Below are 6000 nucleotides of genomic sequence, written 5' to 3'. Positions count from 1 at the left end.
GAAGACCAGAGCTGGATGAATGAAAAATACCATTTGTGCGTGTGAGTGCGAGAGTTTGAAAACTGAACTTTGTTTTTTCTCCAGTAAAAATTTCCAGCGAAATGTTTCAGGTTTCTCGTAAAATAACAGCTATGTCACACATCAAAAACTGTTTAAAAAAATAGTCTTTTGAATAAGGAATGTGGTGTTTCAACACATTCAAATTAAAAATTCTTGCTGAAAACAAGGAAAAATATATATACTGAAAGATTTTAGGTTTTTAGGGGTTTCTTTTATTCTTCTCTTTTAAACTTTGAAAAGTTTTGCCCAAAAATGAAAGGAAAAAATTATTCTAGCATTTTCTCTTTGGTCAAAAGGTCATTTTTAAGCAATTGTAAAGAAATCTCAACATTAAAAAAACATCAAATCGGCTTCAGTGAACGTATATTTTAAAATATAATTCTACTATTAAACTTGAAGGCAGCCCAGTATTAATATTGGCAGTGGTCCAAATACCAGGAATTAATCTGAAAATACATTAGTAAATGCTTTTAAATAATGAATATTTGGGGGTATATGTTCAGTTATACAAATCTTAAAATGTATTTATATTTGTATCTGAATATACGTGCCCTTTGTTAACGGCCAATTGAGAGAGTGGAATTCATGAAATAAACTGTTCATCAGAAATGTGACCTAAACCCAGCCAAGATGTTAGGCAGATGCTTAACTTTAGGCAGGCCGGCATCCCCGCTATATGGGGGTGATTCACAGTCTTCTGAGCAAATGCAGATTTTCTCAATCCGAAGCTGTCCTTTGCTTTTCACGCCTGCAGCAAGCTTGCAAAACATGATGCTACTGGCAGGCTCCTAATAGGCATCATCAGATTTCGGGGAAAAAAATCCTTGCATCATGAAAAGACCAGCAGAGAAGCAGATTGTGTCTCATCACAGATTCGGTGTCAGAATACCTAGGAATTGCCCCAAAGATCTATCAATGGGGATGGCTCTTGAACATCTCCAAAAGGTTTTGTACCGCTTGTTTGTGCTATACAAGACCATGTGGCAGTCGGCATGGCTGAGAGTCCAAGGACTAAATGTGCCGAGAGGATGAATGTGTTCTGAGTTGGTCATTCAAGGGCAGGCGTAGCTGCTCATCTGCTGGGAGCTATAGCCTTGCTCCTATAGTGACTGCCAGTTCATCCTCTGCCAGCACCGCTGGGCCCTCAGGGCAGGGACCTTACACAGGAACATCCAATCGCCTCCCAGTTCTGCAGGCTGTCTGGATGTAGGATTTCTGCTGAAGGGAACTCAGAGATGCACAGGAGGGTACTTGAAGCACTTACCATTACAATCCCACTCTTCTCTTAGGCCTTTTCCTTGGCATAAATTGTTGGTTAGGTCAGAGACAGGATGCTGGGATAGATGGGCATTTGGTATACGTCCAGTATAACCAGACTTAACCTCTTAAACTCATGTGTTTTCACCAATGAAAGTAGTATCAGAGCCTTATTTCCACTTCACAGTCTCACTATCTGCCTCGCAAATTTAGAAATCTCCTGGGATAATTACAGAGCTCTCTTTCTAACCGAGTCTTCGGTGAGTCTCCCTGACAGGGGAGGCAGCACACAAAGGAGATGTGCTGCCTTGCAAAAGTTCAGCAAGACAGTGACCATGCGAGAAAACCTGCAGCTTTAGACTTGAACTGTTCCTTTCAGCGAGTTTATTCCTAAAGGGAAAGGACAAGCACACGCTTCAAGATTTCCAGAATCAGAATTAAAGTGAAAACACTTCTACTGTTTGGAAACCACCTGCCATCAGTACTTTCTTATCCATCTCTGAGGTGGAAATCTGGCAATGTTTTGGCTTTTTTATTTTTTTTCCTTCCAGGAAAGGGTTTTGCTGAAGAAGCACGCGACAAAGTGGGGGTATAGGAAGTGATTTGAGCTCAGTCATTGTTCTGAAAAAATTCAGACTTTTCCCCTTGTCCAGATTTCCAAAATTCTTTAGAGGCTATTGAAGAGAGACAGATGTTATCCACCTCTCCGAGGCAGCCAGGACCAATGGGAACACAGTAGCTGTCAAGCAACCTGCCCTAACATTGTACATTTATTTAGAACAAAAAGCATCACAGAGCCCCATAACCCACTAAACGAAAAAGGAGAATTGCAGCTGAGTGGAGTCAGGCTCCATGAGCAAAGGGAGAAGTTTCTGCTTTAATTGAAACTATTCCCTAAATCCCTGGCCCCGGGTTTAATCACCTTTAATCCATAAATCTCAAGGAATATCTTTCTGAAAGGAAAAGGATGGCATCTTTGATGCCTGTGGTTGTCCACCCCATGAGGGTCCAGCAAAATGGCCAACTCGTTCTGACTCTGTTACAGACAGTGCAGAGAGCTACGGAAACTCTCACTACAGGCCAGGGCAGAAAGCCCCCGTGGTCCTGTGAAACCTCAGGATGCGGGAGCAGGCAGCATGCCCCAGCAGCATGCTGTATCACCTCATTGTATTGAGGGACCTCTTGATGTACTTGAGTGTCTCATCTTGCCACACTGGCTATAGTACATGAGATGTTTCAGTTCCCACCAGAGACCACTAGCACCCTGAAACAGGAGCTCTGACTTTGCCCTAGCTGCCTTGATGCATGAAACCTTACTGCAAGCATGCCCCAACCTACCTCTACTCTCTTCCCCAAGCACCTCTGCTCCCTGCTCCTGCCTCACCCAGAGATGACCACAAGGTCTGAAGCCAATTCCCTGGCATCAGGTAAAGCCCTTGACCTGAAGCTGCTTCCCTACTTTTGCTGGCAGACACCCCAGGCTGGGATGTCCTATCTGTCCTTTGCCCAAGCTGGTTGCCTTTCCTCACAGTCAGAGACCCTGGGGATGGATTTGCCTCTTTCATATGTCATGGAGATCCCCAGATAACACCACTTCTAGAAGAACTCTAGCTGTTTCCACATCACCCTCCAGCCATCCAGGCTAGTGCTTTGCTTAACCTCCAGGAATGATCATGATCCACACGGGTACAGCTGGTAGGAGAGAAAGCAATATCCTCGTAGACAATGCACGATGGTTTATTGCTTTGGACAGAGATCAGTAACATTTTCAACCTGCTTTGCCCTTTTAACTCTGTGCTTAATTTATTCTGTATTATTTATAGGCAGGTAGGTTTGCACATTCATAAAACGTTCAGCTTCCTGTTATGTCTAGAGAACTAGTAGGAGGTATGGCAAATATATTCGTAGCAGCTCAAATCCCCTGTGTGGTTTCCACTGAGTGAAATATTCATCACTTCCTGTCCTAAACTCAGTGAAGCACTGCCAAAGTTTTAACAAGAGGCTCCCACAGAAATGTCTCCCTCTTTTCTCTTTTTACCTCCGCATGTGCCCTTCTTTCCTTCCTTCCATCCATCCATCCGTCCATCCATCCATCCATCCATCCATCCATCCATCTCTGAAAGGGTCAGTCAGCACTTACCCCACTAAAGCCAAGTAAGTCATGTTACTCAAAAGAGGTCCAGTCTACATTCATGCACTTGCAGATGGAGGAAAGGGAAAGGGAGTCACCTCCACCTCCTCTCTTCAGGAGAATCTTAGCAAGAACCTCACTTCCAGCTGCCTCCTTATGCACTTGTTGAAACTGCAGAGAAACATTGCTGGGACACGCTCAAGAGAGCTGCCGTTTAGTCTGGAGGTACCTTCAGACCCAGGAGGTCCAGGAGCTGGGATTCATCCCAGACAGTGGATTGAACATCAAGAAGGTCATCACAGGAGCTGTCAGGAATAGATGCTGGTTTTCCCAAGCTTTCACAGTGCCTAACCTGTTGGGCTGCTTGGCCTCCTGTGACACTCTCCGTAATTGAATCCTACTTGAGCTATTTTCTCTGCTCAGTGTGGGAAAATTCCATACCATAATGAGGGTTAATAATAGAAAGTTCTTATTTTATTTGAGAGTTTGCCGAAGAGCAACAGAACCATTTCCGATCCTCTTCTCTGAGAATATGATTCCCTCAATCATGTATTATTATTTTGGGAGGGGGAGTCTGTGGGGGAACAGGAGGGGGGCATGGGCCTTCTGAAATGAATGGCTGGGCTTCTGAAATAAATGATTGTCACCTCCTTGTTCATATGTATGAATCAGCGGCGTCTGTCCAGATGCAAATGGGAGCCAACACACCCTGCGCGCCATCCCTTGCAGAGCTTCGAGCTGCTTACTTTTAATTTAGTTTCCTTTTCCTTGCACAGTTGAACTAAGAAGCCACAAGAGAAGCAGAGAGGAAATCAAATCTGGAAAAGACACATTCATCTTGAAAGGGATCAGAAATGTGTTGACAATACAATAAAACATGTATGTGAAAAAGCAACATTGATAGACCTCCTCAGATTCTTCTGCTTGGTAGTCCCAGCTTAGGTCAGATTGTCTGGCAACCTTTTCGAAGGTTGTAATACTTCCTTCATGCATACATTTATAGGGCATGGTTTAGATGCCAATTCTCTGCACGGTGAGATTTCCTTCTTTTTCTTCTTGATTTCAAAGAGAATTGTGGCGCTCTGTTTAAAAAGTCAGTTCTATGGAATTGGATACCTAAGCCTGAGAAAACGGTTGAACCTCTTCAAGATGTGACTAATGCAAAGACCAATGGAAAGATGGAATGTTACATAAATGTTGTGAAGGCATGAATGACTCAGTGATTAGATGGATAAAAGTCTACATATGGGGGAGAAATGGATGCTCTGGCGAGAAGAGTAGCTGGCTAGAACTAACAGGGAAGGAGAAGCCTATAAATCTGTCTGCGTAGAAAGCTGCAGGCAGTTGAAATGTCTGCTAGGGAAGTGCTGTGTCTTGGAATCAATAAGGAACGTCTTGCTCCAGTGTGTTTTCTGTCCCCACAGTCAGGTGGCTCCTCACAAAATACTTTCTCTGTTGACTTCAACTTTACCCATATATTTTGAATCTAGTCGCTGTCATCATGAATAAAATGAGGTAAAGAAAAAGTATTTGCACAAAACTTTGAGCTTGCAATAGCTTCCATAAATGCTGTCTAGTCTGGTAGGTCCTCTCCATTACTATTGTTTTTATTATTTGTATTTCTGCCCACGCTGTTCCTGGGAAGTTGTTGAGATATGGAAATAGTCGCTTTTGTTCTGAGATTCATTTGAAGATGTCCCCTTTATCAATTCCAGGGTTGAAGAAGGAATGAGGAGTACCTCAGGTGTCTTGAGACAGAGAATAAACAAGGGAATTTAACTCTGCAAAATTCTTCATGGAGCTTGAATAATGGATGACTCGGACACTTGGTTTTCAAGCTTCAGTTTAAAAACCTGTGGTGATTCACGGACTTTTTCCTACCTGATCCATAAAAAGCAACTAAGAAAAGTCAACTCAGCCACGTGATGTCTGCAGGAGGGGTGTCAGAGTGATGTTGTGTTTTCTACAGCCTCAATTGGTTGACATTTCCGTGATAGTGTTCATAGACATCTAAAATGGCAAGAGGCCGAAAAGCATGGTCCTAGAGCATATATCTAAGCCTGCATCTACACTGGAAGTCAGGGTAAGGCCAGACTCCTCCAGCCCAGACCATTTACACCACCAATCTTCACTCCAGGCCAATGCCTACTCCCAAGCTCAGACATAGGGAGCTTTTGGAGTAGGTGAGTTCTTGTTCTCTGCTTCATCACAGAAAAGATAAATGAAGTAATTTCTCCTGAATGCAGCAGCCAGGAACTGAAAGTCTTCTGCCTTAGGACTCCTGCTAAGAGGAGACAATAGTACAGCTTCAGAGAAGCCAGGTCTAGAGACTCACACAGAATCATTGACTTCAGAGGCAGCTCTGGAGGTCATCTTGTTCAATCCTTCTGCTCAGGCAGGACCACCTAGATCAGGTTGCTCAGGACCATGTCCATATGGCTTTTGAATATCTCCAGGGATAGGGACTCCAAAACCTCTCTAGGCAACCTCTTCCCATCACCCTCAGTGCACACTTTTTTTCCGCTTGTGTTCAGATGGAGCTTTATGCACTT

Source organism: Egretta garzetta, unplaced genomic scaffold (assembly GCF_000687185.1).
Source record: "Egretta garzetta isolate BGI_Z169 unplaced genomic scaffold, ASM68718v1 scaffold506, whole genome shotgun sequence".
Taxonomy (NCBI): domain Eukaryota; kingdom Metazoa; phylum Chordata; class Aves; order Pelecaniformes; family Ardeidae; genus Egretta; species Egretta garzetta.
This window is presented reverse-complemented; position numbering follows the sequence as displayed.